The following is a 13,198-nucleotide window of genomic DNA, read 5'->3' as shown; positions in this document are numbered from 1 at the left end:
AAAGTCAATACTTTGTAGCGCCACTTTTTGCTGCAATTACAGCTGCAGGTCTCTTGGGGTGTGTCTCTATTAGCTTAGCACATCTAGCCACTGGGATTTTTGCCCATTCTTCAAGGCAAAACTGCTCCAACTCCTTCAAGTTAAATGGGTTGCGTTGGTGTACAGCAATCTTCAAGTTATACCACAGATTCTCAATTAGATTGAGGTCTGGGCTTTGACTAGGCCATTCCAAGACATTTAAAATGTTTCCCTTTAAACCACTCCAGTGTAGCTTTCGCATTATGTTTAGGGTCATTGTCCTGCTGGAATGTGAACCTTCATCCCAGTCTCAAACCTCTGGCCGACTCAAACAGGTTTTCCTCCAGAATTGCCCTGTATTTAGTGCCATCCAGCTTTTCTGTCCCTGCAGATGAAAAATATCTCCACAGCATGATGCTGCCACCACCATGCTTCACTGTTGGAATGGTGTTCTCAGGGTGTTGGGTTTGCGTCACACATGACATTTCCCATGATGGCCAAAAAGATACATTTTTGTCTCATTTGACCAGAGAATCTTCTTCCATGTGTTTGGGGAGTCTGCCACATGCTGTTGGGCAAACTCCAAACATGTTTTCTTAAGCAATGACTTTTCTTTTTTTTTTTCTGGCCACTCTTCCATAAAGCCCCACTCTGTAGAGTGTATGGCTTAAAGTGGTCCTATGGACAGATACTCCCATCTCCACTGTGGATCTTTGCAGCTCCTTCAGTGTTATCATTGGTGTTTTTGTTGCATCTCTGATTAATGCCCTCTCTGGTCTGTAAGTTTTGGTGGGCGGCTTTCTCTTGCCAGGTTTGTCATGGTGCCATATTCTTTCCATTTTTCTGTAATGTATTTAATGGTGCTCCCTGGGATATTCAGTGTTTTAATATAAACCCATGATTTGAATTCTAGCTGGAACTAATGAGAGCTGCAGTTATGAAAAATCATCACTTTCTGACCAATTAGAATCGAGAACTCAGCAGACCTCAAAAACAGCACTGTGATATAATCTATTTGTTTGCAAACCATGTGATTTTGTATTTTTTATTTAATTTTTTTGTATTAACACTCCAAATCGTGTAGTATTTAAAAGGTAGACTGCCTTTCAGATTTTTCAAGTGTAGGTCATAAAAAGAATTTTCCCTGACACCCAATTATTTTTGTTTAGTGGACCGAAAGCTACTGAATTCAAATCACAGACTTCCAATTTTATTATTTTTTTTAAATAGAACAATTAATGAATTTAGAGCCATGTGGCCCTAAATTCTCTGCTATTTTTTCCTGCTTCACCATGACCCAATTCAAGATACTACGTCATGCATCATGTGGTGGGCTTTCCCCGTTCGCGCAAGGCATTGTGGGATACAAATTTGAAACAGGAGAGAAAAATGGAAGACGCGAGTGTGCGAATGAAACGTGAAAGACCAACTACAGTAACGGAAAACGAGAAGAAAAGGCATTATGTTGCGAAGGAAAGGAAACGCAGGACCAAACTAATAAATATCGGCGCTCAGCGAGCACCTCGGTGTGATCAGCTGTTCGTTTAGCGACAGAATGATGGAACTGTCAGGGCACGGTCGAGGTAAACCTGTAGATGGCAGTAATGCAACACTGTGGATGCCAGCTGCCGTAAAACCCAAAAGAAGAAGGTAAGCCTGTGCATGCATACACAGACTTCCTCTGTCTGCTTGATTGCATGAAGCAAGCGATTTTATGCACGTTATTTGCTCGGGAATCCCCTCAAATTAAATAACTTCCCAGCCACAGAATGGCCTGGTATTTTGTGAGATATTACAGAAATAAACATACATCACAATGACCAAATGTCAGGGGGAACTAAATTTCACCGATTTTATAAAATCGAAAGACCGTCTAGCTTTAAAGCAGTTTTGTTGATATGAAAGATACGATTCCCAGTAAACCCTGGTATTAAATCAGATTGGACATTTTTGCTGGCGTCATGGAGTTTCTTTTTTGTAAATCATGAACTGTGTATGAAAATCAAAAGGAGACTGAATTTGTTCTTGCATACAAATGAAGATGTATTCATCCCTGAATAGGTACATTTCCTGTCCCTGCCCACACAGATGCACATATAACACACACTGGAGACAGGCTCACACTGTCCTACTTGTACATTCTGGGACTGACACCCTCATTCTCTCCTGAGTGTGTATGCGCGCGCGTGTGTGTGTCTGAGATCGTCTCTGATTAATTATACTATGACAAACCGGAATATCCATCTGGAGACTTGTTCTCATGCACCTTTGTTAGGTCCAAGCCCGAAAGAATTGAAGAAACGGTGCTACATTTGAGCATTATTACTGTGCATGGAGCATCATTTTGGTGATATAGTCAATAACATGCACAAAAAGAAATGATTGATAAACCACACTGTGAAACGAAACGGAAGAGCGTAAGATATAAACAAACATCGAGTGAAAGAGAACCCGAAGTCTTACTTTGAGAAAGACGAGCTCTGAGCGAAAAGAAGTAACTGAATTCTAGAGCAGAAATGTAGTTATATTTAGCTGCCCTCCATCCCTCCTCTCTGTGTCTCTCTTTCTCATTTCCTGTTTACATGCAATCCAAGATTTTCACTTCCTGCTGGCTTTTTTTTTATGTTTTTATGCAGGATATGCCGTTTCTCTTAATAGATAGCTGCTTATAGCAGAAATGGTGTGAGTTAGGTGTGTATGCACGTGTGTGTGTGTGTGTGTGTGTGTGTGTGTGTGTGTGTGTGTGTGTGTGTGATCTGCAACAGTCTCCCTAAAATTTGGTGCTTCCGAGCAAGGCGCTGATGCATGCTGGGTTATTAGTCTGGAAGCCTGGCTCTAAGCCAAGTCCTCACCCTTTAGGAATGAAAGAGAGGAAGAATGAGACCGAGAGAAGACGACGTGTTTGTATCTGTGTGTGTTAGAGAGAGAGAGATAGAGACAGCATGAGAGTCTTCTTTTAGCACTTCAACCAACAAGGACTCTTGCGGATTTTCCTGCATGTCGTTTGGGGAAAAAAAAAAAAACCAACAGACGGAGAGGTTCTTGAGGAATAAAAAATGTTAAAGGATGATGTAAATTTAAACATGAATGAATGGACAGAGAGACAGAAAGAGCACGTGCGTGTGTGTATTTTTTATTTTTATTTTTTATTGATCTGCCAGGAAAATGCTGACGGGGGTCCACATGGAGGAAAGAGAGAGACCCCTCCCCCCCAGTCCTAATGCACTTATGCCAAGAAGCATTTCTGTAAATCATATCCACATACACACTATAACTCACACTCATATTAAGGTGTGTGTACCATCAGCATATTGACTATCTATCTATTGCATTGTCAATAGTGTCCACTAAAATCAGAGACTGTCTCAGCAGTGTACAGAGACGCACTCAATACGACTTCATGATTCACTTTATTGTAGAGTAATGTTATTTCTATCACAGTGCTCTTCAATTCTCAAATCTGATTGGTCAGAAGGTATTGATTATTATGTTGTTGTTTTTAAATGAGTAGCTCTGACAGTCGTCCCGGCTGTAATTCAAATCCCAGGTTTATACACTGCAACCCCACCAGAGGGGAACCGTCAGGACCTTCTAGGCCTTCGGAGAAGTCCCAAACATATCAGCATTTCAAATGTTATATTTAATTTCTTTCATAATTTCATGATCATTATTCTCTTCTAATTCAGCCTCATTTTCTATCAAATTTGCTTCAGAAATGAAAGGGTTACTGTCCTGAAAATATTCAAATCAAGTTATCCAGTGAGATTTCGTTTTTGTTTGTTGTCTCCAGGCTGAGAAGAGTTTCGAGCTGCTCACTCATTGGTTAGGACTTCATTGCCGGGACAGAAGGCCATGGCAGTGTATGCTTATGTAGGAAGTGACAGATGAATTAACCAATCAGAACAGGGCTCTACGTTAACTTTGAGACATGGTTGCCCATTCGGGCAACCATTTGTAGAAATCTGGTTGCCCGAACTTAGAACATGGTTGCCCAAATATTCATCTCATCTCATTATCTGTAGCCGCTTTATCCTTCTACAGGGTCGCAGGCAAGCTGGAGCCTATCCCAGCTGACTATGGGCGAAAGGCGGGGTACACCCTGGACAAGTCGCCAGGTCATCACAGGGCTGACACATAGACACAGACAACCATTCACACTCACATTCACACCTATGGTCAATTTAGAGTCACCAGTCAACCTAACCTGCATGTCTTTGGACTGTGGGGGAAACCGGAGCACCCGGAGGAAACCCACGCGGACACGGGGAGAACATGCAAACTCCACACAGAAAGGCCCTCGCCGGCCCCGGGGCTCGAACCCAGGACCTTCTTGCTGTGAGGCGGCAGCGCTAACCACTACACCACCGTGCCGCCTGCCCAAATATTATATATTATTTTTTTTTTATTTAGAGTAGAGTGGGGGAAAAAGCCCCCCTTAAGGAAAATTCAGTTTTTCTCCAAGTTGAAATGAACCATGTGTTTAATCATAGTTTTTGACAACAGTGACATGAACAATAATGCCACCTAAAGTTTGCCTAAAGTTAATACTTAATTTTTTTTTTTTTAACAAAAACAAACATTGTGCCAAGGGGGCCTTTTACCCCCCCCAGTGGGGTAATAGACCCCCTCACTCAAAAAAAGCTGTTTGGATAGCAAAAGTGTTTACTTAAGCCTATAATGTGAAAGAAACAAGAAAATATCCCTGAATTAATGAATAGATGCATTATTTTATTATATTTCGCATTTTAATTTCAATTTTTTTTTTAAAATTTCAATTATTTTTAATATTAAGTTCAAATTACTTGCTTTACTCAACCAGGTAAGCGAGATGTTATTAAAAACTATGTATCTGCTATTCAGAAATGTATGAAATACAGTAATTATGATAAAAGGAAACGATGCCCCCTGGGGGCCATTTACCCCGCCATTAAGGGGGCGTTTTACCCCACAGACTACACTTTTACAAAAAAGGGTCTTACTTTCAAAATGTGATTCAACTTTTTATACCTAATGTATTTTTTTAACGTACTGACTTGTCTACTCATACCACATACACAGCTGTGATATCTGACGAAATAGCAGCTATCTAAATACAGTTTTACTGATATCTGAAAATTATATCACTTACCATGAAATTTGATTTCTCTCCGCTGCGTTGCTGATATGCGATCCACAGTGGATATTTGTATATCCCCATTGTCAAGCCAGTCCATAGCAACAATAGAAATGTAACTTTGCGCCATCTGGTGGTTATTTTGGGTAAAACAGGCCGGGGGCATATTACCCCACGGGGGCGTATTACCCCACTCTACTCTATTATATCGCTGTCTGTATCAACAAGCATTGACACTAGCGCCCCGTGCGAGTAATGCGGTAATTAGTCATGTAGTGAAGGACATATCAATATTCAGTCCCCCCAGGATTTCGCGGGCCTTTTTTGTGATTGTTGCGGGCTAAAATGTCTGATGTTGCGGGAGGGTTTCCAAAAAATTGCGATGAAAGTTGCGGTGTTTTTTAGGTTTTTGTTGCGATTACATTGCGGGAGGAAGTGAAAGTTGCGAGAAATTGTTGCGATTTTCTCTTTTTGTGATTAAAATTGAGTGATATGTTAAATATTAAGTTATTACTGAAAAACTATTGATTAAAAAAAACAAAGACACTGAGAAATGGTCCTATAAACAACTTTACCAATATAAAAGATTACCAGGACTACAAAAATGCAGAAAAATAGGCTTTACTTATCCAAATGCACCTGTTGGTTCAAAAGTTAAAGTGCAGAGAACCTCACAGCACAACATGAAGTTACCTTAAAATATAATATAAATGCCTCAGCTTTCATGTAAGAAAAAAACCTATTAATACTAGTACTGTGTGCAGGCAGTCTCTCCTGAATACTAAATTAAACAATAATTATAAACTAATTAAATAAATGGCTCAGGCTTCATAGAAGAAAAAAAAAACAATTTGAACAGAATCTCACAGTATGATGCTGAAGCTGCCTAAACAATGGAAAATAAAATACCATTTTGGCAAAAATGTTGGCATCCATTAATTTCTTGTATTAAGTAAAAAAAAATGTAAAGTGCACACAGTCCTTCACTGTAAACATAACAGAATTTAAGCCTACATAAACACTGACTCGCACATCATGCAGTGTTGCCAGATACTGCTGACGTTTTCCAGCCCAAAATATGTTCAAAACCCACCAAAATGCACTTAAAACCGCCCAATCTGGCAACACTGCGCACATGCTGCTTCTCTTGAATATATACACGGAAGTAAGGCGGAAGGTAGTTTGTCGACGTCACCTCAAGACGACACCAACGATTGGTCAAATTTGCGGGAAAGTTGCGGTGATTGGATATAATTGCAGCACCGCCCTGAATTCGCGGGGATTGGTTGAAGTTGCAAATCGCAACATCGCAAAATCCTGGAGGGTCTGAACAGAACACTGAATATGCACTACGCGATAATTATTAGCAATGGGAAACTGCATTGCGAGCCTGCGATGTGCAAATGTGAATTCCGCTAGTTGTTGAACATCCCGTAATGATAACATGGACGCGGTCTTTCCGAGTCAAACAATCGCAAATCGTGATGGAATTTCATAATATGAATGAATAGACATCGTTTTTCACGTAAGTTGACATATTTGGGTAGTTGCCCGATCGGGCAAGCATTTGTGAGAGTCTGGTTGTCCGAATCTATTGAATGGTTGCCCCGGGCAATCAGGCTACTGTTAATGTCGAGCCCTGAGATTTTGATTTATAGTGGGAGGGATCAAAAATTTATCACCCTCGGCCTTCTCGAAGGCCAACACGAGCTTAACCACGAGTCGGTGCCGTTAGCACAGCAGTGAAGTCACCTTCCAGCCAGTGTAGCATTAAATCAGTAGTTTTAACAAATGCTAATAAAGCGGTCAAGCCAGTGCTATCGAGAGCAAGTAGCACAGGCTAACGACTGAGAAACTAAGATTTGTGTCTCCAGACTCTTCCACGCACGTTCGCTACAGTATTTTTCACTCAGACTTAAGTATTCATTTCCCAATGTAATGTATCTAGTTACTTTTAAAATCATCACTGACAGCTACACACAACGGAGCGACCTGGCAGCCTGCCGCTAATCCCTTGCAAAATCCTTTGTCCTGTTGCTTTTTTGGTGTGCTTGAAGTTTTGGCTGAGCTCAAGTTCCAGCTCTAATAGTAACAGTTCACCACTGAACCCCACTATAACGAACTCTTTTGCTACGAACGTCACATATAATGAACTAAGCTTGTGTCCGCTGCCACTGACAATAAGACGAAGTCTTCCAAAAAACATTACTGTGTCACATCTATGTGCATTGGCACTTGGAGCGTGCAGCATCATTAGGACTAATTACTATTCACCTGTTCCAGATTAGAGCGCAATCACAGCGCATACTTACAGTATAAGCACTCTCTAAACACACAGACTTGAAGTATATGCGCTGTACCTCGTGTCTCACAATACCAAGCCTTGTATCTGTGGATTGCCTTTCTGGTTTTGACTTTGTTTTGTGTATTTTGCCTCTGCCATTCTGTTGCGGACCGCGAGTTGGCCTAGTGGTTAGCATGTCCACCTCTCAATTGAGAGATTGTGAGTTCTACTCGTGGTTGGGTCATACCAAAGACCATCATAAAAATGGTATCTACTACTGTCTGGCAAGGCACGATGCGAGTAGGGAGTCAAACTCTCATGGTTACCAGAGGACTAGCCCCCCACTGTAACCCTAGCTATGTAATAGGCGAGAGGCCGAGGGCTACAGAAATGGAGATCAGCGCTGCCATATGGTGCGGGAAGGACTTTAGACTTTTTTTTTTAAGATCCTGTTGTGCCTCGTGTAACCATTGCCTGTTTCATGACCTTGCCTTTGTTTACATTTTTGATCTGTTTGTCTGCCTGTTTGTAAATAAGCACACTTCCTGCAATTACATCCGTCATTCATCTGCTTACATGACACACTGAGCCATGCGCTCCTCTTCCCACCAGAGACAAACAATAAGTAATCAAGTCCACAGTTAGCAATACGTGTTAACGCCATAAAACAAAGGCTTAATGAGCCTCGCTTAGGTGTCGACCACTAACAATTATTGAGAACAGTGATCAAAGGATGGATAAAAGGACGAAATGACTGCTGATACCACTAAACTTACTTAACACTTAAGCTACATCCACACGACAACGAGATTTAAAAAAAAAAACAAATTTCGCGTCCACATGGGCAACGGATCAGTAAAATATGGCAACGCAACGCTTGCTGAAAACGATGCAATACACATGCCACACCTCTAGGTGCACTGTAAGACGGTCCCATCGGAGACACCAGAATAATAGTAGTAAGGACACATGCGCATAAACTATTATGCGCGAGACTTCATATTAGCCACAGTCAGAAAAACCTGTTCGTAAAATTACGTTATAATGACCAAATACAATGAAAAGTATTTTTCCAGTCTCACCTGTGAAAGGTAATCCCATGTGATCTCGTTTGGACGGCAAACCTATTGGTACAGTTAAATGCAGCACATGAATGAGGCATCTTTATTCTCCGCTTTGCCCCATCCAATATGGCGGTGAGGATGACGTATGATTCTACGCGGAAGGCGGCGTCTTTAATGGTCCGGAATAAATTGAATGCTACACATTGATGGATTAATTTGTTCTTCTATGCCCTTTTTGAGGAATGTATTGTAGGACTTAAACCGACATCTGAAGAGGTGAGATCGCTCCTTTTTTTCCCCTATTTTTGCTGGCGGGATTGACTCTGCCCTAAGGCCTATTCTCTCTCTCTCTCTCTCTCTCTCTCTCTCACTTTGCACCATTACACAATAAATATTCACAGTGAAAATATTTTGTAAGCGCGTTTCATGAACCAAGTTATAGGATTTGTTGACAACTCGCATCGAGTTCGTTACACTTCTACCCGGCGTGAAGCACATGTGGTTGTGACGTCATCGTAAACAAATCTGTTCTACTCATCCAGACAACTTCGCAACGGCGCCGTTGCCAGATCTTTCCACTCTGGAACCCGTTCTCAAAAGATTTCGTTTTGGGGCACCCAAAACGCCGGTGCCGTGTGGACGCCAGGCCGAAACGATAAACAATTTTATCAGATTCACCTGAATCCGTTGCCGTGTGGACAGGGCCTTAGTTAAAGTGTACCAGTGGTGTTTTTATACCCCCCACCCAGCCCCACCCTGCGACGCGACATAAATGACAGTGATTTGCAACGCAAGAATGAACTGAATGGTGACGATTTAGAAAACACAGCGAGTCAGTGGGTGGACATTGACAACAATACACCAGTAACCGCCGTCATTTCCATAATAGACAAAGGAGATCATCGCCTTCGTTCATGATCCTTTAACTCGGTCAGTGAACTATGATAGTGACTCAGAAGAAGAAATTCCTGATAAGGAGAATGTGCCTAAAATTTCACATATAATGAGTGTTTGGCGTGTCAAGTGGATCCATTTCATAATTACAAACTTTTCAGGAATAAAGAACTATTTGAACATCCTCCAAGGAGTTCGTTACAGCGGGGCTGCAGTGTATTATTGCCCTTTTCTAACAGCTTATTGTTTCTATGAAAACAACACATTGACAAGAACATGAATTTTATTGATTCCTCTTCTACAACATCTGAAGGATCTGCCCTTTTATCACCCCCTACTCTACTCAGCTCCTGGTCCAAGCACTGATCTTCTCCCGCTTGGACTACTGCAACTGTCTCCTTGCTGGCCTTCCAGCTTCTGCCATCAGACCCTTGCAGCTCATCCAGAATGCCGCAGCTTGCCTGGTCTACAACCTCCCTTGTTCTTCCCATGTCACCCCTCTGCTTGCCGACCTGCACTGGCTACCTATCACAGCTCGCATCAAATTTAAGGCATTGGTGCTAGCTTACCAGGCTCTGAAGGGGTTAGGACCTGCAGTCTGATCCGCCCCGACACATCAACCGGATCCCTATACTCCACTTCTACTGGTTGCCTGACCCCTCCTCCTCTCCGCTCCTGCCCAGACCGCTCAAGACTACGGTCCATCCTGGTTCCCCATTGGTGCAATGACTTTCCCATTAAGGTCAGAACTGCCGACTTCCTGACCACCTTCAAGCACAGACGGAAGACTCACCTCTTCAGGCTGCACCTGTCCCCTGCTTCCCTGCCCGCTGTGTAATTGCGTATCAGTCTTGACCAACCCATATTGTGTACATCTAGCCTGGGGTTATCCGTTTGAGTTCTCTATTTAGCTGTGCTTTTATATGGTTGGTTTGTTTCCTTGGCTGTTCAAGTATTGATACGTCAACAGAATATTACACAAAGTTAGGGTGACCAGATTTCCCTAGTCTGAAACCGGGACACTTTTGCGCGCGACCATGCTCGTGCACGCACACCTTTTTTTTTTTTTTTGCGTAACCATGACACTCAGAGAGGTGCTCTTATTATTTTGTTGAAGCTCACATTTACGGGCGGCACGGTGGTGTAGTGGTTAGCGCTGTCGCCTCACAGCAAGAAGGTCCTGGGTTCGAGCCCCGGGGCCGGCGAGGCCCTTTCTGTGCGGAGTTTGCATGTTCTCCCCGTGTCCGCGTGGGTTTCCTCCGGGTGCTCCGGTTTCCCCCACAGTCCAAAGACATGCAGGTTAGGTTAACTGGTGACTCTAAAATTGACCGTAGGTGTGAATGTGAGTGTGAATGGTTGTCTGTGTCTATGTGTCAGCCCTGTGATGACCTGGCGACTTGTCCAGGGTGTACCCCGCCTTTTGCCCATAGTCAGCTGGGATAGGCTCCAGCTTGCCTGCGACCCTGTAGAAGGATAAAGCGGCTAGAGATAATGAGATGAGATGAGAAGCTCACATTTACCAACATCTCACATGAAATAAAACAAACAGGCATTTTGTTATCTAGTAGCATAGTGGTACACAGATCAGTTAAATTATGGTCAGACAGCAGATTTTGTAATGGCTGAGAATAGGCCAGGCTATGTCCATAGGCCAAATTTAAACTGATTTATTTCACCTGTTTGTGAGAACACCAAGAAGAATGCATATGCACATGTAGGCTATATCTCTAAAATTGTATGCACTATAGCATGAACTTAAAAAGTAGATATGTGACCTCAACATAGCCTAGGTCAGAATCAACCTTACTAACCATTCCCCACTACTGAATGAATAAAGCAAGAAGATGTGTACAAAAGTGAACACTTTAATGGAAGGTGCAACAAGCTGTTCAACACAGCAATATGGCCAAACTGTCAGAATGGTATGTTAAACAGAAACAAAAAACAGACAAGTGATTTGAGAATATACACTCAAACAAAACAGCAATAAAGGAGGAGAGGGGCGACAGCCCGAGGAAAGCCCCCACAGGAGCGCACGGCATTTGCAACATAGGCTACCCAACTCAGTACAAGAACAAAGCACAGGAACAAAGCTAAGGCGACTGTCAATCCCCCCACCCTAAACAAAATGCATTAGCCTACAAGAAGAGTGAATCTTTTCCAGTTTTAAAGGGCTGATGACACGAACATGACTCTATGCAATTTCTTAAATAAACTATACAACATGGCAAACATGTTAGATTTCTGTTATAATTACGTGAAAAGAAGCTGTTGTTACGCGAATATCCTTTTAATTGCACAGCGCAATTAAAAAAAACTGGGTCCGTAGCTCGCGGCCATGTTGTGACGTCAGCGGAAGAACACGCTGCAGTTCACTGGCTGTTCTACTCAATGGAAATGGCGCATGAAAACGCCGGTGAACTCTCTAGCTCTTCCTCTTCTGGGAGTCTAGAATTGTGTTGTGAGTGGGATAGATCGGAAGAATCAAGTGATGACGAACACGGGTGCATCCAACCGTACAGGTTTGAACCTGTTACTGTGCAGTCTGAGAGCGACTCCGAGATGGACAGCGGACAGGCAGACAGCCCAGCATTGAACACCACAAGGTTGGATAACAAGGATTGGTAGGTCAACCCGTATTTGTTCAAAATGTTACGGAATCAATATTTTAATATTGTGTATTGTTGTCTTGCATGTGTAAACACTGCTTTTATCATGTAAGCCGTATGCTACACTGAATACATAGTTCCTAATGGAGCATGCAAACGGCTAACATAATAAGCTTACGACTATGCCTGATCCGTGATACATTTAGGATAATATTGACAGGCACGTCTTCTAGTTTATGGCTTCTTAGTTTTATCCTTGAATGAAGCAAAATATTTGATAACCTACATCAGCGTAAGCAAATGACAGTCTGTAGCCTACTTGTCTGGCTAAGTTAGCTTTCCCTCAGTGTTTGCTTTGAGAAACAAGCTTTCACAAGCAAATACATGACTGATATCACACCAACTTTATGATTACATTTATGATTATCATGAATGTGTACTCTATGATGTGTACTCTATGAGCGCTCTGGAGCGAGTCACTTCCAAGATGGCCGCGCAGACCGCATGGTTACTATTTTTAGCATCATGTCGGAGCACTCTATAGCTCTACGTACCTTTATCTTATGTCATTTCTCAACACATGTTCTGACAGTTGGACTGTCTTTGGAGGAGTCGCCTTGTCCCAGGCGACTGCTGGATCCGGCATAGCTACTAGTACACCCCCTCCGGAATACTGTAGGCACTGCTGATGGTAGCAGCACACGTTTGTGCTGAACTGAACACCCAAGAGATTCCTTTAAGCTGGGAAAGGTGTCAAAACAATCCAAATCGAAGTGTTCAGAGCACAGGACGGATGTTGGTGAGGGCTCCCACTTGTCACGAGTGCGCCTGACTTGCTTCACCCACTTCGATGAAGGCATAATAACTATATATATCTTATAATAATGTATAATAATAATACTAATAGTGACAAACTGAACACCTCTTGCATCAACAACAAACTGGTAAGTTAGGAGGAAGATTCTTTCGCTGACGTCATATAGCTCCTCCTCCTCCTTCGTCTCCTGGGTGCTGCAGCCCCGTCAAATTTGCCCAAATAGCCGCGTTTTTTATCATAACTTGTAAAATAGGCGCCTTCGTGAATTAATATATGGATAATCGGGAATTACTTTTTATGTTATAAAACATCGCCAAAGATGTCAAAAACGTGTCATCAGCCCTTTAATGTGATCCTGTATATCGGTGTTACCACCATGGGCTACGGAGAAGGAACACT

The 13,198-nt window shown here is 42.5% G+C and overlaps 1 protein-coding gene across 2 annotated transcripts in view; it reads left to right on the top strand.

The window, feature by feature from the left end:
• adam22 (ADAM metallopeptidase domain 22) overlaps positions 1-13,198 on the top strand; it is a 308,389-nt gene that overhangs the window by 116,054 nt on the left and 179,137 nt on the right. The gene's annotated exons all lie outside the window — the stretch shown is intronic.

The sequence above is a fragment of the Neoarius graeffei genome, chromosome 19, assembly GCF_027579695.1.
Source record: "Neoarius graeffei isolate fNeoGra1 chromosome 19, fNeoGra1.pri, whole genome shotgun sequence".
In the NCBI taxonomy this organism is placed as follows: Eukaryota; Metazoa; Chordata; class Actinopteri; order Siluriformes; family Ariidae; genus Neoarius; species Neoarius graeffei.
Note: the sequence above shows the minus strand (reverse complement) of the source record. Positions and strands in the feature narration are given on the sequence as shown.